This window comes from Drosophila mauritiana, chromosome 3R (genome assembly GCF_004382145.1).
Source record: "Drosophila mauritiana strain mau12 chromosome 3R, ASM438214v1, whole genome shotgun sequence".
Taxonomy (NCBI): Eukaryota; Metazoa; Arthropoda; class Insecta; order Diptera; family Drosophilidae; genus Drosophila; species Drosophila mauritiana.
The window spans coordinates 15,897,441-15,913,603 of record NC_046670.1 but is presented as its reverse complement, the minus strand read 5'-3'; the positions used below and the strand labels follow the sequence as shown (position 1 = coordinate 15,913,603).

At 41.5% G+C, this 16,163-nt stretch overlaps 1 protein-coding gene across 5 annotated transcripts in view; it reads left to right on the top strand.

Moving 5' to 3' along the window:
• Positions 1–4,288: 4,288 nt before the first annotated feature.
• LOC117144465 (nephrin) overlaps positions 4,289–16,163 on the top strand; it is a 77,662-nt gene continuing 65,787 nt past the window's right edge. For 3 of the 5 annotated variants that reach the window (XM_033309630.1, XM_033309628.1, XM_033309629.1), the window contains exon 1: positions 4,289–4,489. The gene's annotated coding sequence lies outside the window, so the exon portion shown is untranslated. Of the gene's footprint in view, positions 5,216–16,163 lie in introns of all 5 variants that reach the window. The other 2 variants (XM_033309627.1, XM_033309631.1) reach the window with 1 other exon arrangement.

Below are 16,163 nucleotides of genomic sequence, written 5' to 3'. Positions count from 1 at the left end.
AATCAACAATTTTAATGACATTTTGTCCTCAGCTAGTTGTCATATTTTTCTGAGTGGAAAACATTGTTGTCCCACACACTTGCTACTTGCAACTGTGTTTGTCCACCTCCTGCCAGGACTTTTAATATTTAAGGAAGCCTGGTCCTGGCCAGGAGGCTCCCTTCGTCCATCGTCGATCGTCCGTCTGCCGCTGCTGCGTTTGCTTGCCTCACTGGCTGCCAACAGCAAGAAAGCAGTGGCAAAAGCAGCAACAGCAGCAACATCGACTCACACACACAGCAAAATGTGTTGAAAGTTTTTGTTGCAAGGACTTGGTTACACCTCTGCGGCTGGCTGTGAATCTAGATTGCTGCAACAAGGAGTTGCCGGCGCCGGTGCTGCTGTTTCCTTTTAGTTCGGCTTCCCCCAGCTTTTTTGCAAGTTTCGGTAAACTTGCCACTTGGCCAAAAAGCAGAAGACTTGTCCCCGCCATGCTCCCGATGGAATGTATCTCAATGTGTGGTAAAATAAATTTACAGCTTGACCGAAAGGAAGCAAGATAGAAGGACAGACAAAGGAGTAGAAAAAGTTTCCAGAAGCACAACGAATGCGAAACACTCTTAGTTCTTGTTACTGTTTCATTAACTCTTTAAAGAAAATTATGCATCTCTTTGCTCAATAGATAATTATTATAAATTAATTATGTAATTATTTGCTGTTAAGTACAAATGCAATTACTATTAAGCCAAGTAGATGGAAATCAATATTCTTATGTCCCGCCCACACATTGCACTTATACATTCGAATATCTTACCTGATGAATAATTAACGGATAACTTTTTAGCCAGCCAAAGGACAAAGCAATCCTTTGAGTACCCATTGGTCAGCTTGATGTGCGCCACGTTCCGTCCCAGCCCGTTCGGTTTCTGTGGTTACTATTTGAAGTTTTGATTAATTAATGAGTGAAACCCATCTGAGGTTCGCCCGCCAGAGGTTGAAAAAGGTCTCAATGACTTGGCTCTGGCAGGCTGTAATTTCGTATTGCTTGCTATTCATTAGCAGGCCATCAGTAACCGTATCCAATTTGAGCCTGGCGCTCCAAATTCGATTCGTCCTCAGTTTAATTGAGTGTTTGATTTAATTATAGACCATTTAAATGCCGTTGTGCTGCCGCTGTTGGTGCTGCATCATTAAGCATTGATTACGAAAGCTGATTAATTAGTTGCCCTGCCCGCACACATAGGCATGTTGATGCCATGGCACACACACACACACGTGCATAGGCCTATTTATGACAATGCATCAAAAGTGCGTTATAATTATGTAATTGTTGCTCACAGCGCATCGTGTTCGCATGCAAATTGCGTGTGTTGTCGGTCTAATTGTGATTGCAGGGCTCTGGTTTTCTATTTTTTTTTAAAAGCGGTTAGAAGTCAAGTTTGAGCCCACCGCCAAAAGCTTTCTGATGCACCATCACCAACTCAACTTTTAATGACAAAACGTTGAACACCGCTTGGCCCTAACTTTACCCAGCTCATTTCAGCTCAGCTCACTTTGAATCTGGCGGCACTACTCGAAAAAATTAGAAATTCGATATCTTATTAACCTAAAAATTGCATGAGCAGTTAGTTCAGTTAGTTCAGTTAGTTCAGTTAGTTCTTGAACACCCTTTAAAGTACACACATTTAATTAGCCGAATATATTTTCGACAGTGTGGGCTCATCAGGGAGCGGTGGCCACAGAAACCGCCGTCTCATGATTTAAATTTAATGCAACTTTTGCTTTATAGCCAAACTGTCGCGCACACAGACACACATCGCGCAGACCCCCCACCCTCACACACATTAATGTAAAAGCTATAAAGTCATGTGCAACACCATTGCCACTTCCGGGCGGTGGCAACAGCAGCAAAACAGGAGCAGCTGCAGCCCCAGGAGCAGGAGCAGGAGCGGAGCAGGATCAGCCGCCGGTTCGGGACTCTCTGGCAGCTATTTGGTCACTGCACTTAGTGCACTTCCTTTGCTCGCATTGCTGGGGTTTTTCGCCAGCCAGGGAAAAGGGGTTAAGGGTTTTTTTTTAACTTGCTACTCATTTCGGTTTGGGGTAGTTAGAAATAAAAGTGCATTATTACTTATACTAAAACCAAATGAACACAATTGAATTACATTTTCATTTATATATAATAAAATGCTTAAAGAGAATAGCTGATTATAGGAACTACATGTGTTGCAAAATCTAAAATACTGCAACTAATGGGTATCAAATCGGCCACTCCTGATTAGTTTTGGACTGATTCTGGTGCAACTGCTCTCGTTGCTGCCGCCTGATGAAATGCCATGCTTGGCGGTTGAGCGTTGAGATTTTGTAGGAACAGAAGACCGACAATCTACACCACACACGAAACTGCATGTGTGTGCGTGTCGTCCTGGGCTTTTGATTATGTGTGTGTGAGTGATGGAATTTTGCAGTTTTAGTTAATGTTTAGCCAGCGCAATTTTGGCCCAAAGAATGTCGCGTTGAGGAGCCAAATACTTTGACAACATCACCAGTTACATTTACTATATGTGCACACTATATATGGGGAAAGTAAGGAAAAACAGCCCGCGAGTGTGTGTGTGTGTGTGTGCTGACGAAAGTGGTTTAGTGCTATCTTCATTTCGGCATTGGATTTGCCATTAGAGTTTGGCCAAGCGTGTAAATGAAATTTGATAAGATTAGGCTGTGCAATTGTTGCAGTGCTACCCATGGGCCCCATTCTTCATCCTTTGAGTGGGTCGCCTTGCAAAGCGAGAGCTTTTTTTGAGTGGTATAAGAGTGAAACCGTTGGAAATTTTGAAAAAATCCCATTCATGCCAAGCGAAAGTTTTCGCGTTCCACAATTCATTCGGTTTTTTTTTTTGCTGGTTTCGGGCGCATGTCTGGCGAAACCACGCTTTCGAAATCGAAAAGAGAGCCGGAGAAAGCCGAGAGAAAGTTCAGAGAAAGCGGGAGAGATGCGAGCTTCGGGTCTCGTGGTCCCATGTCAACTTACATGCTTACACCCCATTGTAGTAGAGTTTTTTTGTAAACGGTGTGATGCGTGATTTTGATGGTGGTGTAGGTTAAGTTGTAGCGGTGCCATTTTTTAGCCTACACCTTGAGGAAATCAATCAGGAAATTCTGATTAATTAATCACTCAGCTGGGCTTAAGGCTTTGGTTTAATAAGTAGGAGTTTAATTAGTAGCGTTTCTTAAAACGTTGCCAAAAGCCGGAAATGGTTGTATTTGTCTTTTATTTACCTATGCAGATTTTAGATATATATATTCTACTGGGTCTATAGTTTAATTGAATGTACTTTAGCCATACATTAGTGATGCATTCATTGTAATCTGTGATCCTTGACTGGCTGCCTTGACCAGCGAAACTGCAGTAAGTGCGAGATGCTCTTGGTAACCGCTTTCTGAAACTCTCATTCATCTAGGTGGATGCGATTTTGAAGAGAGGCAGCTCGAGAGTTGGATGGAAATGCGAAAGAGAGGGAAAGCAAAAGGTTCCACAGGAATGTGTGGTGGAATATGTTTGTAGAAGGTTCGCAAGGGCAAAAGGGTGTTGAGGTAGGACGGGACACCCACGGCAGGGGGGAAGGGAATTGGAAACTCCCAAATAAATCATGATCGGGATTTCATGTTGATATACCTCCAGATTCATGCCAGCATATTTATGGTAAATATTGATTTAAAAAACATATAAAATCATATTACATTTGGGATCATTTAAAGAAAGGAATAAGATGATTTTTAATACAAGCGATTCAATATTATTTTGTTTAATAAGCAAACAAATATATATTCAACAATATAACTTTATATATATTTTATAACTTTTAGTATTATTATCAACAGATAAAAATAAATAGTGACTTATTTTGCCATTCACAAAAACCTTTTTATCTTTTGCCACTGGTAGTTTATATTTCTCTCCCAAACTTGACAATTCAAGTTCATGAAGCGTTTGAGGTAAGCTTACCTACCACTTGGCTTCCACAGATTGACAACCAAGACGGCTTTTGGATTTTACAACCAAAACTCTTATACGCTGGCCCTTGCCAGCCGTTCTGGCTTTCGAAATCGAATCGGCGACCAGCGTTGGCCCACTTACAGGGCTCACACACACAGGGAAACTCAAAGGATTCGACTGTTCGGCAAGTCGAAAATGCGCGACCCGAGCGAAAGCCGAAGGATCCGAATCGTGGAGGGCGATGGCAAAAGTGGCCAAAGCCACGAATGAATGGCCAGGCGCTTTAGTACTGAAAAGGTCGTGGATTTGTGTAGTTGTCGTGCTCCGTTGCCGCCGTTTGTCGTTCTCGTTCCCGTTGTCGTGTTGTCGTTGTCGTTGTCGCTGTCGTACGGGCATCGCATCGCATCGACTCACATCGCGTAGCCGCAGTGTTGACCGTCCGCATCCGCAAACTGGCGAACGAAGCAATTGGGCTGGAAATCAAGAAACAAGTGCCAGCCAAGCTCTTCGAAGGTATATCTCAATCGGTTATCGCAATTGTTGAATGCTGAATATACAACAACCGAATAAAAATAGAAAAACGTCAAGCGAGACGAGAGTGCACGTGCTAGAAGTAGAAGTAGAAACATCTCAAACGCCTGCGTTAAGTTTCTGAATGTGTTGTTATGCAAATCGCGTCCTTTTTGGCTTGAGGCAACAATACAGTGAGTGTGTGTGAGTGAGTGCGATTGGGAGCGTGTATGTGTGTGCCGCAGTTACAGTGTACGACTATATATGTGCGCTTGTGTACGCGCCCACAATGCATAAATCAAAATACACATTATTGAGTCATAAATAAAGTTCGCATCGGCTGCTACTTTAAATATTGGCCTCGCGGCTGGCGGCGATTCGAAGACGAGAAAGTTAGCAGCACAAGCAAAGCAAAAGCAAGGCCGACGAAATCGAAATTTATGCCTCGCACCCGCCAAACACTTTGCCATATTTTTTGCTCAATTGCCTGCCGCTGCTCCTCCAACTCCTTCAGCTCCTTTTGATATGATGTGTGTGCGTCTCGCTGGCTGCATAAAAACTCGCTCAATGCCAACACGCCCTCTACAGGAGCAATAAGCAATAAGCAGAGCAGCAGCAACAACTCCATTTCCTAACCCCTGCGGGCTGATTTTATTACAAAGGCCGTAAAAAACGCCAAAAAGCGGAGTAAACGCCACAGCAAAAGGATACAATACGGCCAGAACAGGGGTAAGTGCATGTGGGAAGTAAATAGCTACCAAAATAAACGTACATATACTTTTGTACCGACATACCTAATCTTCAGACGAAAGTGAGCGCTCAAAAGTATGCTAGGAATAATAATGCAGGCCATTGTGCTAGGAAGGTTGAAGCATTAAAAATAGAAACATTTATTCTATTCAGCTGGGAGGTATGTGGAAATGTAATGGTATTAAAGCGAAAACAATTCCACACAAAAGGCCTCAATACAAGAAATAAATTCAGTGTTTAAATTCCGGCAGTCTTCTTGTAATAATAATTCGGAATTGAATGAAAATAAAGAGTATTATTGGAAACAAATATAAGACGGTGTAGGAAATTTGGGGAATTAAAATCTCTTTTAGGAATTTTATTGTAGTGCATATGCCCTAATTCCCTAAGTAATAAAGTATTATTTTCTTGTCAACGAATGGCAGCAAATATTGCCTCAAAAAATGATAAAACAATTATGGAAAACGAAACGGTTGGTACTTATAACCAAATTAGGATCACCAGTTTTGTTTTAAGCATAGTAAAAGGAATTTTAAATCTGCTTCCTTAAAGTTTTCAGCTGCGAATACATTTTTTTTAAACATTTGTCAGACTTAGCTGGCATAAAGCTTAATAAGTTTAGTCATCAGTATTGCTGAAATTCCCTGCTGATCTCTTTGAACACACAACGCCAAAGTGGGTCACACAAATGAGTGGAACTTACAATTTGTCTGCGATTGTGTCAGGGATAATATTTCCCATTGCCTTTGATCATTTGGTTGATGCCGGGGTGTCAGTTAGTCAGTCTGAGAAGTGCGTTAGTCTATCCCGAGGAGACATAAGCCATGGAAATCATATTAAAATGCTGTCTGTGCATAACCTACTTTTTATTTCTATATACATATATGGCAAGCAGAGTAGTATACAACTCGGTGAGTCTCGCACCCGGTTGCATTGTGGACGGGCTGGCTGGTAACATTCGTATTCGCATTCGCACATATATTGTTGCCATTTCACTTTTGCTGAGCACGTCTTCGCATCTGGATGTGAATGTGAATGTGGATGTGAATGTGGATATGGGTAAGGGTATATGTGTGGCTATGGGTATGGGTGTTGGCAAGGCTGCAGGCTCTGGCCAAATGCGCTTTGTTGCCGCCATTGTCAACATGGCCAGAAACGAGGAGCGGCAGCAGGAAATTTTTGCATTTTTCGGCTCAGTCAGCGCAACGTGGCTTGGCAACCGGCCAGGGAGGCATCCGGGTGTGGGGAGCTATCTCGTCTCTGATTTTCTGCAGAGCTTAAATTATTAAAAGCCTGGTCCAAAACTTAAGGCTTCTTCTCGCATAAATCAAGCTGGCCAGGGGACAACCTGGCGTATGCGCAACTTTAATAACATGAGCAGCAGCTGCAAAAGTTTCGCCTGTCAAGGGGAGCAAGTTTAATGCAGCATGTAAATATTGTCATGACACACGAAAACTTTCACTGGCCCTTTGTTGACAGGCTCTCGAGGACAACGGCTGAAAGGATGCGAGTCGGTGTGTGTAGACAGCCGAGATTTATGAGCACAAATGGAAGACGAAGCGTGTGACTCGCATAAAGCACGGAGTGAAAAGTTTCACAATTAATTTTAATAGTTAATAGCGGAACTATCCAAGATGACTTTTGGGACATCCGACATAAGCAGCAGGTTGCTGGGAACAGCTATTTACCATTTGCAGATCTAGCATTTTCCTAATATTCAATTATTTTTACGTTACACTCCAAAATAACATATGAAAAACTAGATTTAAATGTATGAACAATACATGGGCCATTAAAATGGGTTAGAAAACATGAATACAATAGTTTTGTTTCACTTTTCGAAGAGAAGGGCCATAAATAAGTGAATGTAATAGGAATCGATTACTAGGTTGTCAGATGTAGAAAAACTTTGTTCGCCTGTGGATACATTTTTATACAAATTAAAGACTGAATCACATTACACTTTTAAAGGTTTTATTTGTATACAAAAAAAATTTGAGTTTTGGAGAAAACAAAAAAAAAACAATGGGTTGATATCAAATGACCTGAGGCTTGCTAATTAAAACAATTTTTGAATTAAAAAGCGCTGGGGAAGATCAATTTCGTACGTTAATCAAATGAAATGATTTAATTTGTTTTATTTTATGTTGATCAAAGAAGTACATGCTTTATAGCACGTATTTCCCTTTGCCAAATCATCCCCCCTCTTGCAAATGAAAGCGCTTTAAATCGCACTGGCGAATATCACATTTCAAAGTAAAGAAGAATTGAAATCGAAGCTTTGGCTGTACAAAGCCAAATAATCCATCAAGTGGCATTAACTTGAAACAATAAATTTCACACACAGCTGCAGAGGTAAGCCCAAACCAACATAGGTCTGGAACAACTCGAGCTCGGGCACTTGAAGTGCTTGACAACTAATCAGGTTTCAAATGCCTAAGCACACACACTCGTACACTGCTCGAAAAAAGTGTCAGAGTATCGGGCAAGGGGAAATAAATCCGTTGAGAGTGTCGGTAATCAAAGCTGCTTACAGCCTGCGCTTTTATTGTATTTTATGGGGAATTGAGCATCGGTTTTGCGCAAATATCTTTGAGGATTTTATTTTGTGCCCAATACAGTAGATGGGAATGACCGATTTAATTTCGTTGGAAAACCTATCAAAATTTGGGCAGTCAGCAATATGCTTTGAATAATTGGTTGAATAGCATAACTTGAGAAACGAATTTATACGTCTTCTTGTTTTACTGTTTAATTAAATGTTTGGTAAACTATTAATATATGATACGGAACGTTAACAAAACATTTGTTTAAAATTTCACATAGGCTCATTAATACTTTTGACGATCATGCTTTAATTAGGGATTTGGTTCAAAGCTTAATGGAAGTTATCTGGTCCTCTTTCTAAATCACAGTCATGATTGCTTGACTTAAATAAACACAAATTGTTTTAAATATGAAGCCATGCATTCAGTTCGGTTTATGCTAAATCTCGACCAATAAACAGACAACAAAATAACTGAAAAGGCTAATGTACTTTCAATGTTGACCAGTACACAACATTAAAGGAGGACCGAAGGCGGGAAAAGCGTACAATAAAAAGCAAAATCCGAAGGATGAAATTTTTTTATTTAGGTGGGGTATTATTTGCTGTAGAAAATGAACCCATTGAAATGGTCGACCCAAATCTGCACAGGGCAAGAAAATGAAGGAGTGCAACAGCATAAAAAGTGAAAGAGCAACATGAGCTCAAAACTACGGCCAGAACTTAACTGGCATATTGCTATAGCCCGAAATATAGTAAACTTTTCACTAGTTACAAGGGAAGAGTATAGGGATTAAACTAAGAGCTAGACTCATAGGGTTTCGAAAGCATTCCCGATTTCCATTTCTTTTATATAGCTACATTATATCTTGTTTATAAAACCATTTATTTAAGCTTCATTTTTCTTATGTTGCGCCACGTTTCTATCAAAAGGTAATACCATCATATCGTAAAACTATAAAAGCCCTGACAGTTAGTTATGCAAAGTGTATTAAAAGCATCGTCTTGCCGGGCAACTTTCAACTCTCTCCCACACTTTTTTCCTCCTTGGGGCTTTTAGTTTTCCACCAGTTTCCCTCTGCGTTTACCGTTGGCATTGTGTGCGCATAATAGTCTGAAATTAAATCAGCGAGCGCGTGGGTAACTTAAAATAATAGCCATTGCTTATGTTTAAGTAAAATATGTACTTTGTGTACGAAATAAGTGACCGGGATGGAGAGAGCAGACCGGTCTGAAGTTCCTGCAGCTGCTGCGTCCCTTTTTCTCTCTCCTGATTTCGGACTACTTGCTTATTTCCGTTTCCGCTTGGCCTGCTGCTTGCTGCATTTTTTATTACCAGCTCACCGTTCTGGCACATTATTTAGACCGCTCCCGACCACCTACTCCCTCTCCATTACATTTCGTTTTATTAATGAATTTCCATTGCATAGTTTGGGGGAGGCGCCTAAGAGCTTAGCTTGATTTTTAGCTGCAGTTTCGCCGGGCTTATCACTGGCTAAGAACAAACAAAAATTTGGCTACACTATAATTTAAGGCTGACAGGGTAACTTTCTCCGATTCCCCGTCTCTATTGACACTGGCTAATGTCTGTAATTCCCTGTTTGCCCAACTCTGGTCAGTGGGAAATGTCGGGGCGACTGCGGCAGATATATTTCAATAATAATAATTAATATAACGAAACGGAGACTACGACTGCTTGGTCCTATTGATTTATGGCCTTTGGTAAATTGTGGCACTTAGTGTAATTGTTTATGTATATGCCAAAGGTTCTACAAATGGGGTCTGGGGTAGCCACTTGATCAGCCTTCACACACCGATATGAGTACACCTACCCGAGTTGTACTCCTGATATACCTGGATACACCTGGAAAGCACACGCACACACACACACTATTGACATACATTTTCCAGAAATTTCATCACGATTTTAATTGAATTATTCATCTCCATTCAAGCTAGGCAATTTTTTTGCCATTCCAGCTTTATGTATAGAGCTCAACTTTATTTTAACTGATTGTTTAGCTGTGCTTTATTAGGCCATGCTTTGCAACCATTTCAAAATAGTTACTTAAATATTAATTTCATATTTAAATCGTTTAACTGTCATTTAAATTGAAATATTCCTCTCTGAACTGTAATTAGTACTTCGGGTAGACTAACTAATTCATTAACAACTATGAAAAATGTTTTGGTAAATTAAACATTTCTTTTATTACATTTAGGGAGATATTCAATTAAATTTAATGATTTTCTTATAAAGCAATTGCTTACAGATTCAAATCTGTACTTTTTAGTTTATTTGCTCATTTTTAAAATCCTTAAACAAATCGATAGCAGACTGAGCGGAAACTTTTGCTGCTTGTATTAAAAAAACATTTACTTACCCAAAATGTAGGAAGATAAACCACAGCAAAACAAACATGCAAACGAAATGAGCGGAAGCAGACTTCTGGCATATGAAATGAGCAAATAAAAGAGACATTCAATTATCTAAAAAGCAAAACAAATATGAAAATTAATTTGACATGTTTGACATTTTGGGCAAACACAGGCATGAACATCAAAGGGGGCGCAGGGGCGTGGTCGACTGAGAGTGACAGAAAATGCCAGAAAAACATTTGATTAACCCAGATAAAAGGGCATGCAGAATAGGTTCTGGAGCTGGGGGAAAATGGCATGACAAACGCTTAACTCTTTAATCAGGGATTCTTTTTGACCTCTGCTCGGCTAATTTTTCACGCGAATGTGAGCATTTTCGCTCGACCTTCTCATTTCCAAAACATTTTCTTGCCGTTTTCGTCTTTCGTTCCTTTGGTTTCTGCCATAATTTCTATGCGCGAGTCACGCAAACTTTTGCGTCTCGAGTCGAGTGTCCCTCGATGTCCTCCGTGATCCTTCGTCTCTGTGTGTTTGTCACGCATGAAGCGCTGACAGCAAAGCAAACAGCAAACACAGGACGAGCGAACTATTAAAAGCAAACTGACGCACACACACACACGTGGAAAACTAAAGCGGACGAGGCCTAAAAAGTGTGCAAAAGCAAGGACATTGCGAAAGGATTTTTTCGCAATAAGCAGCAGAGGCTACAATGTTTCAACCGCTTCTGCTGCTGCTGTTCATGCTGATGATGATGATGGCTACGATGAGAAAAGGGCAACAAAATATTTCCTGTCTGCTCTTAAAGATTTCCCAGACTCACACACACTCTGCCGAACTGGCATCTAGCCTGGGGCCCTGAAATTGAAAGCGCGTTGCATGTCAGCGACCCTCTCTCCCGACCACGCCCCTTTTCCCACCTCCTGGCCACGCCCACATCCGTCTGCTTAGGCCCTTACTGGGCTTGCAAAACTTTTGCGACGCGTATGAAAATGATGCCAGCACACGCATGAATGTCTGTGGGCAAGCACATCATTTTTCCTTTGCTGTCGTCTTTTGATATTATTCATACCCTAAAAAAAGTATTTTCATATTGAATATATAGGAATCTGCATGCCCATCTACAAAAAAAAAACTTAACTTCTTAACTTCATCTTGTCAACATTTTCATAAGCAGTTTCCTTGCCAGGCCGCAATATTTTAATTATTTATATTTAGCAAACAAACAAAGCTTTAACGAGCGAATTGAAAATATTAGAATGCCTTGCAGTAAGAGTATTTTGAGGTTTATTTAGCTCGCCCTTCCTGCCAGCATATACATATTTTTCCGCAATTTACCGCGCCATCAAAATAAAGTTGAAGTTGACTGTTGCCGGTTCTTGCCAATGGCAAAAATGAGAAGGCCGCAAAGAGCCTTATTCCTGCTGCTGTTTGTTTTTTGTCTGCCGTGAACATCATCAGTATTTGCCTTGCCATTTGACTGTCTGATAAATTTATACTTTTCATATTGGTAGCCTCCTGGAAAGAAGATCCAGAAGATTTTTGCATTTAAATGGGCCTCAACCCAGGTAAATGTGCTCCACGTTTCCTGTTATTTTTGTGTCTAGAGCTTGAGCCACTAACTAAGCTCTAATGCCGATAGAGCCCCTATAGATTTCCCCCTTTTGGCTTTCACTTCATATTTTCATAATACACATAAATAAAGTCATTTTGGCCCACTAATACCCACTCTCCCTTTTCAGCACACGCAAACCCAGCTAAAAGTTGGCCAAAAAAAGTGAAGAGAAAAGTTTTGGTAAAAGTTTTTTACCTAGCTTTCGAATCGAAGCGTAATCAAAGCAGCCGAACACAAACAAATGCTAATGCCAGGACTTAGTTTTCGGGTAATGATGTAGATGTAGACGTATGTGTGTGATGGTGTGCTGATGCGTTGGTGTGGGTTAAGCGCGTGTGCGGCGCTAGAGGAAACGACAGCCAGTTACGTGACTTTTATATTCTCAACGCATTTTTGGCCCACCCACACACCAACAGGCAGGCAAAAGGATTGGGGAATAGAGTGTTTTATCCTGATATGCTGCCCTGACCAACTTTATATAAGCCATTTTTCCAAGGGGCGCTGCTGTCAAAGGCAAAGGTCAAGTCCGCCGGTTGAGTGCTTCGCTTGCTTCACTTGCTTATGCGGTGACATGTCCCCTAAAGAAGGGACGTGACCGGGATGAGGATCAAGCAGTGCTCAGTGCAGCATTACTTTGTATCTCTGATCCAGGCAAATCAATGTGAATGGCTGGGGCTAATTATAAAACTCACCGGCGCAACACCTTCCGTCTCAATTAGGACAATTTGGCCCAGTCATTAATGTCAATTGAGAGTGCGCGGCGGCAAGTGTGGCAAATGACAATGAATAGACAAAAATGGCAAGTGGAGCGAGTGGGGCGCGAACCCAAGGACGAGAAAATTAGCGCATGACTTTCAGGCGTAAAATGGAAAATCATTGCGCCAACACCTGACGCCTCGAGTGGGTCGCACGCATTACGTGATTTTCGTTTATGATTTCTGCTTACTTTAACTGCTTGCCCGCTTCCGTTTCCGTTTCAGCTCCAGCTTAAGCTCAAGCTCCAGCTGCACGACTCCACGTTTGTCCCCGTATCTGGCCATAAACATGAATATTTATGCGCAGTGCCACAGACATAAATATGTTGATATTCGTGCACATAATACAACCGATATATGGCAATGGCCCCCTCACTAGCACACACTCGCACACAGGACCAGTTGTCATTCATCAAATCGCATCGATTATTGTATATATCCATATATGGAACAGTACAGAACAGAACCAGCAGAAGCAGCAGTAGCAGCATCAAAATTTTCCCTTTTCCCTAACATCTCCGCACCCGCGTCATTTGTCATGGCAAGGAGAAACACCAGAGCAATGGTGATTTATCATATTTACCTTGGCCGCACAAGCTGTACATGCACAGGTGCAAGGGTTCAGGACCCTAATGCAATTTGTTTCGCGCTCTGGCTGTCGAGCATTTTATGGCCCCAACTAGAAACCGGGTAGGAAATCCAAATAGAGAGAGAGAGAGTAAAATCCGGCTAAGAGCACTCTGCGCCCGTACATGTGTGAGTGTTAGTGCCGGCTTGCATGTGTTTGTGCATTCATTTAAGTGCTTTGCATAATATCTAACAGGAGATGGGACAGATAGTGCAGCACTATGGGGTCACGATTTACGGCAATCATTATGCTGTCGAAGGTATAAAAGATTGTCATCTAATACAAGTATTGAAAGGGCGAATGAAGCTCCAAAGTTCAAGGTTCTGAATTTGTCAAAGAACTGCACTGAATAATAATAAATAAATAATTTCGATGTCAGTCAACGAAAGATTTGATTTTAGATTAATATCGAACATTTTATATAATATAAAATATAAAACTTTGTGCAGAACTTGAGCAAGACAAGTATTACGCATTCGCCATGTTGGTCTTGCTTATTTATTATCTTATCTAAATAATCTTTGCGGCAATACTACAAACTTTTTCCAAATTTACTCAACATTTTCTCCTAAGTCTAGAGTTCTTCCAAAACTCAGATTTGAGTTCGCCTCTGCAGAGGCAAAGAAAAACAGAACTTAATCGCCATCGCAGCTTCTTGGGAAGCATATAAGTATTTGTGAGCAGCTTTCTGCATAAGAGAGCTACATTATTGTTCCCCTTAGAGGGGATATAAAAAAGGAAATGCCGCAGAAATAAGAAGGAAAATCATGAATAAGTGAGTGCAATCAATGCCAGAATATTTGCGGGCCAAGAGAAATTCGAGAATATTTTCGTGTGTGCCTGCATACGTGAAGAGCTTAAAACGATTTGTAGCCTTTAATGCGCCCCGTGGCCTGACATAAGACACGTGGCATTCACAAACTTCCTGCTTGCCGAGGTCCTTTGTGTTTTATGCGACACGTTTGGTAATTCGATAGCCCGGCGTACACATTTAAATGGCAAGCTTACACAATTTACCAAAATGTCTCCCCTATGCCCCCCGATCAACACTTATTTGTATTTGCCTTGGCAGCGAATCGATTATTCAATTTCGGGCATGCTCGGCGATTGATTTTGATTGATTCGCTCACATATCGAATGACGCTGTTTGGCTGCTCTGTTAATTTGCATCAATTTCGGACGTCTAATTTGATTTGATTAATGTGATTAATGTGGCCACTCTCCGTGCTACCCACCACTCGCAAAAGGGTTGTCTAGGGGTGAAAGGAAAAAGGGAAAAAATCGAAATGGCGGCAAATCGGAAAAGCGAAAACGAGAAGCTGCGCCAAAAGAGTGCCAACTGGCTGATGGGTTTGTCAGTTGGCATCAAAGCGCATTAGTTTGTATGGCGTCCAAATTGGTAAGGCGGCGGGCACTTTGCAAACACACCTCTCTCAAACATATCAGCGCCTAAATCTGCCAAGCGCTCTATTTTTGGCCCACACACACCAGCACACACACAAAAGGCGAAAGGCAAACAATACAAAAAGCCCAAAAGTGGGCTAACTCTCTGAGTGCACAGCTACCAAAAAAAGACAGAAAACAAGGTGGAAAATAGAGAAAACAGCCAACTGCAAAGCCTGTCAGCCAGGAGGGAAAAAGGGCCATTGGATGGGATGGGGGCACTTATGTTATAGCTCCCGCTTTGACGGCGGCACCTTTTGTCTATCCATGTGTTTGGCCCAATCACAGCACAAAAGGGCGGAAGAGAGCGAAAAGTCTTTGGGCTCTTGGTACACTGGTCACAAATGTTTGTATTTTGGAGGCTAAAAATTTGTAAGCCACGAAACCGAAGCACAAAATTCCAAATAAATAAATCAATATTATTAAGAACTGGTACTAACCGGGCTAAGAATAAACTAAGAAAAAAACTTTAGTATTATTACAACATACTAAAAACATTTTAAGTGCAGCAACTTCTTCGGGTTTTATTTGCATGTCGCCTATCGCCTCTTTAATCTCCTATTTTAGCCATGGGCGTTTCGGCATCTCAACTCTGACATATGACAAGAGGAGCCTGCTCAATGGGTGGAGAAAGTGAGAGCCTGGAAGTTGGCCCACACTTCGGATCGCGTGGCTCATTAGCCCAAAGCCAGCTTAATTACGGCTCCTGGAAAACCTTCAATTTAAGATGTTGCCAGGACAGCTGCCAGTGACCACTTTCCAATGCCTAATTGGGATTTAAGGGGGAGCTGGGCAAATAATTTCAATTTAATCGCCCCGCGAAACTTTTACTTCTACCTAATTGTTAAATCAATGAAACCGAAATTCAAACACAATGCACTAATTACAAAAGTTGCGAGCGGCGCTAATTAGAGGACAAAGGCAATCGATACGAAAACGGAAACTTGTTACCCAAGCTCAGGAATCACCGGGAAAACCCAACCAAATGCCTCAGCATTAGCCGAGCAAATTCCCAGCGTCTTTCGAGGGCTTTCCAATCAAGCCCGCTGTCTGAGACTGGTTCTCAATGCCGGACTCCGTTTGAATTTCAGTCAAATCAAACCGATATCCTCTCGGCAAACAACAGCAGAGGGAAAAGCAAAACAAAAGCCAGGCGAACCAAGCACGAGTGCAAAATAAAAATCGATTTCGCCGACAGCTGAAATGCTGGCAGCAAATAAAATAAACGACACATGGCTGTGAAACGGAAACTGCGATATGCGAGCTGAGAAACAAACAGACACAAAAAGATAGACAGACGGGGCTGAGACAGACGAGGCCAATAAAAAAAAAATACGGAGGGGTTGCAAAAAGAGAATGGAGACAGCGGCAAGGACACGATAAGTTGCAGGATATTCAGGCCAAGACAGGCGAAAGAGTCACAGTCACCATTAGATGTTTGCGTTAGGACGACACCATACTTTCACGCCATACTTCACCCTGCTCTACGTGCCAGAGGAAATCCAAAAGTCATGTAATTTATTTATTGCCGATTGCAGATAAGGCAACCAAGGCTACTTACAAAA